At 50.0% G+C, this 13,514-nt stretch overlaps 1 protein-coding gene across 4 annotated transcripts in view; it reads left to right on the forward strand.

The window, feature by feature from the left end:
• Positions 1 to 528: 528 nt before the first annotated feature.
• LOC125958260 (titin) overlaps positions 529 to 13,514 on the forward strand; it is a 126,439-nt gene continuing 113,453 nt past the window's right edge. For all 4 annotated transcript variants that reach the window (XM_049691493.1, XM_049691495.1, XM_049691496.1 and 1 more), the window contains exon 1: positions 529 to 1,782. The gene's annotated coding sequence lies outside the window, so the exon portion shown is untranslated. The remainder of the gene's footprint in view (positions 1,783 to 13,514) is intronic.

Genomic DNA, 13,514 nt, shown 5'->3' on the forward strand with positions numbered 1-13,514 from the left:
TTCTGATCGATGCCTATTTCCCCTTCACGGGCGCGCACTCACGGTTGCATGTGAGCTCCACGCGAGGGTCGGTCGTGCTGTTTTGGTGGGGGATGCTGTAGACGACGGTCCACAAATCGCTTCGGTTGATCACTCGCGCCGCTCCTCGGCACCGTCCACATGGGAAAGTGAGTGCCACCGAGTCAAGCCGCCGGTGAGGTGAGTAAGGGACTGAAAGAAATTCACCACGGTGCTCCACGGTGGGTTGGGGTGTCCCCACGACGACCGCGGCCACGACGATCGCCGCAGCTTGGTGACCGTCAATCTGTTCGGCAGCGATCGCTCTCTCTCTTCCAACTCGTTTCCTTTCACTCACTCGCAAGCGTCCGTAGCTTTGGCCGCGGTTAGCGGCTCGGCAGACAGTGCGGCATTGCTCACCAAATGCTCGCGGCTCAGCACCACCACCACCACCACCATCACCGCTGCCATCAGCGAGCGCGACACGGCGACGCTTCGCGCGCGTATGATTCAGTGCCAGTTGCAGGGTGCTTCAGTGCTAGACGTTAGTCGAGCTTTACGCGTTTAGTCGTCCAAGATCGTGCAGCCCGTGTGCAAACATTCCCGAGAGCCCTGCGAGGATTCCTTTCCTGCGCGCGGCGCCAGCTGAAACCATTACGTTCTGCTTTTGCTGATAATGCAAGACGGGGACAGAGAGAGCGCATCCAAGAGATATAGAGATTGTGTAACGAATTGATTGCAAGGAGAGCAGCTGAACAGGATTTTGATCTAGAATTTAGCGAAAAAAAACTCTGTGAACCCCTTGGCCAGAGCGCCATCGTCGTCGCCATCGTCGTGTGTTGCGATTTCATTCGCTCACTCGAGATCGCAAAACGAGACAGTGGCAGTGACAGTGAAATTTCAAAGTCGAAACCCAACCTCAACCGCGTGCCCACATACCTTTCGCTTTCGTTTCGCACCAGTTTCCGAGCTGCTGCTGCTGCTGCTTTCGCGCATAACGTTGCGCTCTTTGGCGGGACCTCTGGGGGCCAGCATCCAGCGATCCAAAGGGAAAGCGAACCGCGGTGCATTCGTTCTACGCGGTGCGGAGCGGTGCAGTGACTGTATCTCTCGCGGGCGTCCGCTTTCTCTAGACAGACAGAATCGTTCGCCGCCATTCGCCAGCCTAGTATAGGTATCGTAAGACGGTTGATCGTTCGTTCGATCGATCGTCATCGAGAGAGGATCGCTTGTTGGTTGTTGGAATAGCTCGCGCGATTGGTGACGCTGTTTTTTGGTGGCGTAACTGTACCGTTTGCTAGACTGTGCTCGGCCTGTGTGTGTGTGTTTTGGTGAATTGGTGTGTTTACTGACTCGCGTGTGTTGGCGTGCTTTCGTGCTTTCTTCTGCTGGGCGTGCGGTGAGATCGAGACGCCGCGCGTGTGTAGCAGAAGGTGAAAGAAATTTTTCCCTCCATCTTCGACGTGGCCAGCCTTCAGGGGCCACGCACGCTTGTGAGGCGCTTCCTCGAACCGCCACCCGGACTTTCGTTACTTTCTTCCCCCTTTTGCGCGACAGCGCAGCGCTTGAACGGCGCGACTTGACTTGACTCGGGCGTCGATAGCGGAAGCTAAGAGGAACGATCGTCGCGACGTCGTTGTCGTTGTCGTTGTTTTGGATTGGCTTCCGGTTCGATTCGTTTGCCGGTTTGCGGTGGTGCGTACCAACACCTTGCGCTTGGAAGTGATCGGTCGATCGGAAGTTGCAGCACGAGTTGCAGCGGATGGTGTTTTGCTTCGTTGAAAGGTAGGTTTCCCGAGATGTGAGCGTTTCATTCACTTTTGTTGACAAACAGAAGTAGAGAAAAAGACTGGAGGAACTGAGTTGGCAGAAATTTTTCTTTTCAAATTTCATAAATTATCACCTTTTTAACCAATGTTACTGAAATTTAACTAAGTTCTTTTAACATTTCAAAACAATTTAAATGAAGAAAAGATGTTTGTACTCGATTAGTTAAGAAAATTTGAATGAGTTACTGAGTTTATTTAATGGTTATTCACTACCAAAGACTGTCTCCCTTTTATTTGCGCTTTGAAACAATACCAACTTACAGCTAGGGGCGCCTGGCAAGTAATGATAGGGATCGCCAAATATGGCCGCATTATTGCAGCCTCCCCTAGACTCCGTAAAGCCACAGAACCTGGGAAACGATTGCTCTTTAATCGTCAAATGTCGTCGTCGTCAGCCAGCGAGCTTTTCGCAACACCTTCACCCCGATCACGAATTACAGCTCCGTTCCCGATCCCGATTTCGACGATCGATCGCCATTCTTTTCGGTGTGGTTTGTGCGATTGTTGTGCAAATGCTTGCGCGATGCTTCATCACCACCAGCAGCAGCAGCAGCAGCAGCAGCAACGTGGATGCAATTCGCGCCTCCCTTTTCCCCGCCTAGCACACCAGTTCTGCACGCTACGCCCGCGTTGTGGACGCGATTCACGAGGACGCAATCGCAACTTCGATTCCAGCGCGGTGCGCTATGGTTTACTGACAGACTAGTGTTGGTACGGACCGTGTTTGGCGAGCTGTTAGCAAAGCAAATGAAGACGACGTCGAGTGGTCGAGGGTTGGGCCTCTGGCCCTAGTTTCTTGTAGCATTATATCCGTTTGCAAGTCTGTTTGGGTGTTGAGACACGAAACACGAAGCCCCCTGGCGAGACGGTGCGCTCCTGGGCTATGGTCTGGCCAAAAGTCGGTCGACGGACGGCCGGACGGCGATTTGCTAACAAGTGACTAATTCGCGTAGCACCGACTAGACGGCTGGCGTCACATAAGCGCGAGGGCGCGTTCATAATTGATTTGGTTGGCCATCGATCGATCGATCGTTCGTGTTGGTGGCGGGAGGATCGCGCGCATCATCACGGTTTATAGCTTCATTAGCTTCGGGTGGATTATCCCGGCGAGATGATTTAGAAGGTGTGTGCATGTTATTCAACGCGAGCCAAACAAGGCGATGGAGGCCCATTAACGCATCCCAATCAGTTTTTGGGAGAAGATAAAACATATGCGGAAACTTCCGTGTGCGTTCGTTCGTGTGTGTGTTACGTAAATGATATTTTTGGGATATTTTTTTAATCAACCCCTGCCTGCTGTCGACGCCATCAGGTCTAGCGAGCGCGCGCTCGCTAAGAATGGTGAATATTATGTCATTAGACTTGGATGCACGATCGCAAGCGAACCTTCCGAAAACGCAAAAGCAAAGTATCACGCTATAAGTGAGCCATCCATTGTTGAGGCGAAGCGACAAAAGTCTAGACGTTGCAACCATTTTTTTTATTGCTTTTCATCATCGCCATCTTCATCAGCATCATCATCATCATCGCGCGTAATGCGCGCGGGAATTTGGTGGGCACGGTGTATTTTCGGTGCTAACTGAAACCCAACTACCCAACAACAACAATGCGATCGTAAAGCCCATGCTTTGCAGGTGATCTTCGCCGCCGCCACCACTGCTCTGCTTCCCATAGTTAGTAGTGATGAGCAGCCCGTATTGAGTGTCAGGTGAATGCGATGTTGGTGGTCTCTATCATCCTAGTGCTGGATACGCAACTATCGGTGAGCGGTATTACGTCAAAGCAAATTCAAAACCCACTCCCGGGGTCCAAAAATTTCTCACCAATTGATCACCGCGTGGTTTCGTGGCGGCGGTACCGAAAGTGAAATTTTTGAACGAAACCCCAGGAACCGGGTTTGCCATTCCGACCACCACCTTTCCGGACCGCTTGTTTCGCGTTATTTGTTTCTTCTCGAACGCGTTTTTCGATTGGCAATAGAATGGCGGACTGAGGAAATGCGGACAGCGACAACGACGGACGTGAATGGCGGTGGCTGGTCCGAAGATTTATGGATTCCTCTAGCGCGCTCTAAGCTCCCGCTTCAATTTACACCTGTTCGAGTGACAGGGCAGGATAATTGTGGCCCGGAGATGGATTGATGGCTTTCACAAACCCCTTTTCGCGCCCAGGTGCTTTACACGGCGGCTAGAGCTTTGTGTGTTTTCTCCGATTTATTGCACGTGCACCCCGGGTTTGCTGTCCAGCTTTTCTGCAGGACAGTTTATCATCTCAAATGCAAAGTTTAGAAACGTAATTAAAGCGAAACAGAGCGATGGACGCAATCTATCATTTCCATTTTTAATCTTCACGGCCTGGGCCTGGGAATCGATCGTGGCATGTGCCGCTTGCGCTGCAGGGAAGTGATTGTTTTGCCAAATCAGATTTAGCTGGAAAGGAAGCGGTTAGGTGTCGGTGTCGTTGTGTAGAAAGTATTTCGCAAACGGAACGGGGTTGGGGAAAAAAATTGAAAGTAGTATAATACCCTAACCACGACCACGATCGGAAGATCATAGATCTCTCTCGAGCAGATTGGAGCTCGCCAAACAACGCCGCGATGGTACGATCACTCAAACAATTGTCTTCGTTTTAACTGCCGCCCGTTCCATCCAGCCGAGCACGTGGCGAGGCTTCGGAAAGGGTGGCCTAAAAGGTACACGGAACCAAAGTAGAGAGATGAAGCGATACAAAGACAGCGAGAGCGAGAGTGAGAGTGAAGCAATATTTGCGTCTCAAACGGCGATGGCGGCCACTGTTTTTTTTACTTTTCATTTCTTTCGACCTCCGCCACCGTCGCGGTCAAGACGCGCGAACCGGTCAATCGGCGGCCCGGGCCACGGCCACGGCTTGGTGAGTGAAAGTTGTACCTCACCACCGTCTTCCCCACACTCCAAGGGTTTCATTTCCGTTTTCACACTCGCTCGCTCGCGAGGAGGCTGCGAGTGATGATCGTTTTATGCGCGATCGAGCCACGACGGCAGCTGTTGCAGCGTCTCCATCATCATCTTCGCCTTCGCCTCACCTTCGATGCCATCGAACCGGGCGCCTCTTCGAAGGTTTTCGGCCAACCGTTGGGGCCAACGATCCTCCGATAATTGGAAGCACTGAAAGCACTCGCGAAAAGGAATAAAAAAAAAGTGATCCGAAACTTCGAAGACATCAAACTCGTGACGATGGTCATGGTCTTCAACGGGTGCAGACTCGTATACACATGAGAGATCGCGTGAATTATTAACTCGCGCGCGCGCCCGCCCGATCGTGAGCATCAGTCAGTCGCGCGATTGCTAAACAGTACGCGACACTTCAGCACCATCAGCTTCTGCATCATCATAAATCTTCCAATCCCCGGATCCGGATCCAGCAAATCCGGAGACCGAAGCGCTGAAATTAAAACAAATAGAGGCAAAAACTATCAAAACAATTACTCAGCAGCAGCACCGCCACCACGGCGCGGTGGGTGGTCTTTAGTGCGATTTATTGGTTTTTGCACGTAATCGAGGTCATAAATTAGATCCTCTGCTGCTGCTCTGATCGCCCGGTACCGGTGCAGTTTTTTTTGGCCCGGTTTACGACTTTGGTTATCGGGTGCGAGCGCGCATTCCATTCCGTTTTTTACCCGAGTTGGTGTGTTATTTGCACAAACTACCACCGGCAAACAATCCATTTTGAGAGTGGTTTCTGTGCATGTTTTGCATGCCAGCGCCACAAAGCATAAAGTAAACTTTATTGGCTGACAGAAAACTTTATTTTAACGCTTTTCATGAACCGCGGAACGAGCATGCAACTGGGAATGGAAGTTTTTGAATTACGGATAAGCGGTCCCGAGGGAGTAGGGGGTGCATCGATATGGTTTTTTGGTCTCTCATCCACTACCCCCACTCCCAAATGGTTGTTTGTCATCAGCAGCAATCGGGGTGGTTCGATAAATATTCCCCTTTTTAAGTATTTACTCGCCAGGCGTGAGGGTTTTTTGTGTTTGCAAATCGGTGGTTGATCAACTGGCAAAGCGTTTGCGACAAACACTCCCTACAAAGTGTCGTCGTAAAAACAGTGAACTCACAAATTGTTTGGCGGAAAAGTGTTTTGGTAAAAACTATCTCTTCGGTTTCACTTTGTCAGCAAACGAGAGAAGGGAAAACGAGAGTAGATTAATTGTGTTTGATCTGAGCTTTCCGCGGATTCCGCGATATCCGCGCGCTCTGGCACTCCATTAGAAACTCTCAGTAGAACCAGCGAACTCAGCTGCGACTGTGTGAACCATTTGGAAATGGTTAATGATTAATGATAGTGCACCGGATAGGAATGGTTGCCGTCGCCGTCGCCGCCACGTAGTAAGGCGACTGTCTCGCGTCTCACGTAAAATTAACGCCTTACTCACCCCCGGCCCGGCACCCAGGGCTTAAGATCAGCGCGATCCTGTGCACACCAAGACACTCGATCCCCGTTCCCTCGCTGCCCGTTAGGTGAGCCTTGATGTGAAGGTTTATGATTAATAACTATGAAATTCCAATGAGTAATTACAACGCGAGCGCGCACGGGGGAACGAGTCGCACTAACAATGCCCTGGCTGGCTGGCAGGCTGGCAGGCTGGCTGGTGCCGGAGCGAAAGGGACTGACCAATTCAATCATTTCGATAAACGTGAAACCGAACGTGTGCTCGAGGGTGGACGTTTACTGTCAATTGGTGGCGGTGCCGGCAGCTCCTTTCTCTCCAACAACGGGTACGAACAGGTCGCGATCGTTAAAAGAAAATCAATCGCAATGTCCTGCGGCCACCGCGTGATGGCGTAGTTCATTCGCTTCATACCAGGACAAAGCTGTCTAGAACAGACCTTCCGAGTCTCGGGTAGTCGCTCGAAAATGATAGAATGAGTTATGTTTTCCGCCCCGTATTTTTTCTCTCTAATACACGCTGCTTTGACACGTATTGTTGATTTTATAATTAGCTGCAGGCATAAAAGGGACCGAGTGCTTGGAAGTCTCCATTTGGAGGGTAGATTCCACACAGGGGCCTACAAATGAGACGGGATCATTAGTGTAATATGTTGATAATTTGTCGCTGCATTGACGTTTCAGATAATGAGCGGTCACAAACTGCATGTTGTCAAAACATTGGCGGTCTAATCGAAGCGAATGTTTTACTTTTTGGACGGAGCAAATCATGGAACTCCCAGCCTAAACCAATTTCCTAATAAAACCTCTTCACCATCGGTGGCATAATTTCCACAATGCATTTATTATTCTGCGACGCGTCGTCGTGGCGTGTTTGCTCGCGATTCGTGAGCTCATTTCTCACGCGGCGCCGCCGTCTCCCATAAATTACGCGAAACGCGGCACCTCCCAAAAAACCGTGCTCCCGAAACATAATGTTTGCGGTTGTTGTTGGGGTAATGTGTTGCGCTGGCGCCCAATCAGCACGCGCGACCGGTCTCTATAATTTCGGTCAACAAAGGTAACCTTTTCCGGCCATAAAGGTCTCCCTCCCGGCATGAGGAGTTGGTATAGGAAAACGACGTGAAGTGAAGTCTCCAAATTGCTATTTCCTGGCGGGCGCAGGCTTAGCATAGGTCGACACGGTTCGATCTTCGAACGGAGAAATTTGTAATCGAACCGCCGGGACTGGAGACGACGGCGATGGTCGGTGGCGTCCGTTGCATCATCGTGGTGTGGCGCAGCGTGGCTGATTTGATGCGCGTGTTGGGGGTGATCAGTGCTAGACGCCGTGCCGTATGACTTCATAATCGCGCACGCCCGTCCGTCCGTGTGTTTGTGTGTTTGTTTGTGGTGAGAGGATTTATTTTTTCGTGAAATCGTGCATCGATCGTGTCGTTAGCTTAGATATGATATGAGATACAGAAGAAGGAGGAGAAGGAGAACGAGGAAGCAACCAGGGAATGCTTTCTTCCCCGGGCCCTGGCGTCTGGAATGTGGTTCCATTCGGTGGAGTTCGGGGTTGAGAGGATAAATCGTTTCCTGAAGCCCGGATCATTACACCAAGAGTTATGCTGCTCGCACGCCTGGCACACTAGGGGATAGGATAGGGAAAGGGAAGCATGACGCGCGCGCCTTATGCTTTATGTTTGACGATGAATAATCATTATGGGCTCCGTTTGGGTTCGGGTTTTGTTTGATTAGCTATAGGTTAGCCCGGTGAGGTTGTTGTTTGAACAAATCAAACAATCATGACCCGAATGGTTGAACGTACAATGCTGCAACAAACGTGGATTGTGAAAGAGGAGCTGTCCGGGCTGCTATGATCGATGTAAAATATAGAACGCATCATTTACTTGAAAAAAAAAACATAAATCTGGCGGGACGCGGATCGATTGTTTAGATGTTTGGTAAGCCAAAATGACAAAATGTTTCTAATTCCAGACCGGGTGGTGGGGTGGGGAGGCAATTATGAAACACGCGAGTCCAATGAGACGGATCATTGGATTCTCATAACCATTGCTCACTCGGGAACCGTCGGGGGTCTCAGTGAGGACACAGTACGGGTGTTCGGGTTACATGAGCTTCTCTATTGCGATTCGAAAACTCGTTGTTGTTACGTACCCGCCACGCATCAACCAGCGAGCTAGCGTCACCGTCGGTCGGTAGCACACCAATTGGGCACACCGCTGTTGGTCGCTTATGGTCTTCGATTATAGAATGCGATTTGGGTCGAATGTCATGGACATAAACATGGATGGACCCCGCCGAAGCACTCGATCCGATCAACGTCTAGCCGTCTGTTGGTGAAATGCTTGCACGTACCTGACCTGACCGCAAATTTCGTAATCGGCGTCTGCCACCGGGACCGGACCAGTGTTGCGGTTTCCTAATTTTATGGTCATCCTATTACCCATTCCCGCCATTCCGGTCTCGAGACCATCACCGTGTATGCTCGCGAGAAAGCACCGCGATCGAGCGATCGAGCTTTCTTTTCATGCATGCATACGCGAGAAAGAAGGTTGTGCGAGTGTGCGAGTTGGAGGGATCGCGAATAAATAAAAAAAACGATGCGCGCAAACGCTCGATCGAGTTGAATGACACCGGCAACCGTGACGCGCGGCTGCGGGACGCGATCTTGCTCCCCTGGCCTGGTGCTTACCGGTTTTATTTTCTCTGTTTTTATCACCCGCTTCGGCACCGGCATTTAACATTCCAAACTATGCGCCAATGGGTGCGCACGCGGTGGACAAAATTAGCGAACGATCGCGTGAAGGCCAGTTGGCCGGTTCCGCGGAGTACCGTTAAACCCGCGGAGATGAGCATGATGTTGCGAGGTGATTTGCATTTGTTTCGTTTCGAACACTTCGCGTCTCGCTTTCGTTTTACGTAATGCTACACATCGGAATGGTCGCGGTCGCGTCTTCTTCGCGCTCGACGTTGTCGACGATTTCGTCCTCGACAGGAACCGGAATGATGGCTGATGGCTTGTAAGACAACCTGTGGCTTATGAGTTCATCGCTCCCCAGTGTAATCTGAATCTTCATTCTTTCGATCAAACTCGACGATCGGTTCTGTTCCGATGAGTGCGACTGTCCATCATTGCCGGAACTCGGAACAGAAAACACACTAAGGCGAATCGTTTAACCTTAACATTGAAACAAAATCCTTTCCTTTCGCGAATGTCTCGATGCACTCTAGCGGGAGCATAAAGTGGACTTATGACATGTACGTCCACGCTGCACTCAGTGGCTCTTCCTTATCGTCGATTCCATCGTCAGAGTGATTGTGTTTTTGGATGCAAGCAGTAAAGTTGTCACATCGTGTCGTGAGCGTGTCACTCGCCTCACGAACATGTGCTCAGCCGGTATGACCTCCGTGGCGGTGGGCCATGTAATGATGTTACTGTTTAATTGCAGCTGCCTCTTTATGCGCTTTGTTTCATCGTTCTTTTTGGTTGGTCTTTTGTTTTCGATATGCTGTCGGTTCGACATGCCAGTTTCGGGGATGGGATCCGTCGTATCCGCCTCCGCCGGCGAGTTCTGTGAGCGATTGGCGAAAGGAAGAATTGTCCTTTTGCGAGCCGCGGTGGCCTTCCGGGAGACCTTTTATAAGGGTAGCGTTTGTTTGCTGGTGCCCTGAAGAGTAGAAAAGGCTCACTTTTAGTGTGAAGCTCAGCAGAGAAGGAGTCACTAGCGTAAGTTGTGTGTATGTGAGTGAAAGGCGAAATGAGATTGCATCCAAAGAGCACGATTCGCCCGTGCGCCGAGATGGTAATTAGCGATCATTAGTAAATGATGTAATTTGCTCAAGTTTAATTATGACACAAACTTGCTGCTAACATTCGAATGTGTGCCTTTTCGTGTGGCATGAAGGTGGCAGCATGATGTAGATGATAATTTATAACATATTTCTCTCCTCCCCCCCAAGAACGCAAAAACAGAGTTGAAGCATCCGTCGCTCGAGTAAGTCGTTCGTCGTTGCCGGGGCTTTGCTCGACGCAGTGTGAGGTAGCTCATTATTCAAACGAAATTGCGTCGCCATGTGCCATGGTTTAATGAGATCAGCAACAAATATTAGCACGCACGACTCACACCAACTCACCCGTTCGTGTGTGTGATCGGATCGGAGGCGAGGATTAATGAGACATTGCCGGGCACGGACATGGTTTTCCTTGTTTGGTTTACCAGCGACGAGCAAGCGCGCCGCCACCACCGTGTGCACTTTATCATCATCATCATCATCATCATCGTCGTGAGGCTCTCTAATCAGTTGAGGCTGGTAGCGGCCACCGCATGCACTGACAGTCGTGACACATGCCGCGTCGGTTTTTCTAATATTTGGTTAGTAAATCTACAATCGTGGCTCGGCCACGGCACGGTTCTCGGCAGGAATTTGTAACCAATAACCGGAATGCTTGCCAGCCAAGGCATCAATCATTGCCCGACGGAGGTGATTACATTTCTCCGGCCACTCTAATTATGCGAGTCGTTGAATGGTAATTTGAGCGGTGGAGTCGATTTTTCAATTTTCCACCAGGAAAACAACGTCAGGTGCTGCTGCTACTGCTGCTGCTGCTGCTGCGGGTGGTCGATGGTGGAAATCACTCAAAACCAACCCCTTACCCCTTGAGGGTTTTAGGGACTTTGCGAGGAGAAAGTGAAAACCAAACCACTAATTGGTTCGAGCTCTCGGTTTCGACTGATTGGCTGCGTCTCGATTGCTGTGGCCTAGAGATCGGGGTTTTTCCTTGCCCTTCGCCCGCTCTCTAGATGGCATTTTCTCTGGTGGTTGCGGGAAAGCGCGCGCACGCCGTGGTCGTTGCACAAAACGATCGATCACAACAATCGACGCAACACGCGGGCGATGTGGATGCAATCGTTCCGTTTGTGTCGCGTCGCTGCTCCTGGGAGTTGGCTGTGGGGTGGAGAAGCGTGACCATAGCGTGCGCACGTTCCGCGGTTCGCCCAGACCGGCCCGGCGATGGCGTGAAAAGTTTGATTTGATCGCGATCATAGCGGAGGAAAAACTTAAGGATCGCGGCAGTCAGTCACTAGAGCGTGGCTTGCCGCGCAATGATGCAATTGGTGTGGCGTGGTGTGGCGCTTGTGTGGAGTAACTTTTGGGGTCAGCCACTCTAACGGGGCTAGCGGGAAAATGGAGCAAATCGACATGACAGCAAATGGCACAACGCAAGATGGCTGCGCAGAGTTATTAGGGTTTGAAGCGAAAACAAATAAATAAACAAGGTGGCAGGTGGCGGTGGTGGTCCGGCCGTGGTCCGGCGTTTAGACACAATAACGCAATGAATGAGATGAGCTCATTGTGAGTGTGTGTCTGTGTGTGTGTGAAAGTGGAGTCCATTGTATGGGAAATGGTGTCAGTAGTGGAGTTTTGTACCGGAGTGACACTGATGGATATCAAGTTCATATTATTGTCCTTAGGGCGCTGCTTAAAGGGGGTCAATAGAATGTTTTGAATGTGGTGTGTTGCTCTAATGCTTTAGCTGAGTTTATACGTTGCACGCATAACGTGTAGTTTCATTATTTATTATTGTGTTTTTTTGTATATGTGAAGAAAAAACTGTTCCTTTTTAAACAAACGACCATAATTTTACAGAAAACCATGGACTTTCTTTACATTCCGGTACATTCACTAACAGTGCATCCGCTTTTCACCATTTGGTTCAATGCAGCACACCAACCGAAACTGTACCCGCGCGATAATTGTAGAATTCAAATTTTCTCCTCCAGCACAAACAATGCGACAATGAGTGGTCGTTCGCCAAACTCCAAAAGGCGAGGCACACACACGGACAATACGGGGATAGGCGTCCGCAATGCACTGCACGCCAGCAGTCCCATATAATTGCTTTTCGCTGGAACATTATCATTATACCGTTCGGTTTGTTGTTTAATTGTTGTTGGACACATAAATTAATAATTGCGCCGCGGCGGAGGATCACCATTCCGGCATGCGTTCCGGCACGCCGACAGTTCGTTGAAACATAAAATGGACACACGGGCACATTCATACGCTACGAAGAAGCACACAACGTTACACAAGTGGATAATGAGGAAGCTCCCGAAACGGACGAAAGGGAAGGGGTTCGACATCTGTCTATGTTGCATCGGGCAACAGGATATCAGGATATCCGGCAAAAGGATGTGGTGAGGTTTTGGAAATGGATGCTGGGACCGTTTGACAGGCCACTCCGGTAACCTCCGGTCGGCCGGTGGTTATGTTTCAATCAATATTGCATCGCAAATTATAATAACAATATTCGCGATGATAATGATGGCATCGATAGCCAAGGTGCGTACGTGTGCGTGTGTCTGCGTGTTTGTGTGTTCTCCCCCAACTGCCAGATTATGGCCGTGCCAATTCGCTTGTGGTTGATGATCGCGGTGAACAAACCGAGTGTGTTCAGTATTGTCCTCCTCCCCCGGGGTGGTTTATCTGCGGGAAAGCATTACTATCCACATTGGTTTGCGGGAGCGAAGTACAACCAACACACCAACAACAATGACAGAGGAATCGAGATTGTTTTTTTGCTTCCCCCAATGAATAGCTCCCGATAAGTAATATCGGTTGCAGTCAATCATTAGTGACGAGCCCTCGAAGCTATCTGCGCGATAGCTGAGATTGAGTTTTCATCGCTTTTGCTGCAATCCCTGGAGGGTTTGGTGCTGGCGTTGGTCTGCAAATACAGACGCACAGGACCGATTTCCAGCTACTATCGATAGCTGTCCCTCGTGAAGTGCCCATGGCTATAAAAGAATCCATTTCGATTGTGTTTGATTTGGTCTCGAATTAATTTTCATTTATACGCATCCACACACACGCACTAACACCAATGAGTTTTTTTTATTAACATTACCAAGTATTTTCCTCCGTCATCCGTCACTCGTGATGAAAAATGTTGAATAAATGAAAACGCGAAAGCATTAACAAGAATGATTCCAATGGTTTCATTTTTTTGTGGCAGGATGTTTGCGTTACTACCTGCCGTTCCTGCTACTACTGCGAGACTGGCTTGGAGTGCAATTAATTTCCGAGTGGCCAGCCAGCCAGCCAGGTTTCAAAATGTTTGCACCCTTTTTGTGCCGATATTCAGTTATGTGCCGACGCATAAAGTTATGTGCCGACGCATAAGCCAAGTCGCCACATCGACACAGCGGTTCCAAGGTCAGCCTACACATGTGCCGACGCAGCGAC

Source organism: Anopheles darlingi, chromosome 3 (assembly GCF_943734745.1).
Source record: "Anopheles darlingi chromosome 3, idAnoDarlMG_H_01, whole genome shotgun sequence".
In the NCBI taxonomy this organism is placed as follows: Eukaryota; Metazoa; Arthropoda; class Insecta; order Diptera; family Culicidae; genus Anopheles; species Anopheles darlingi.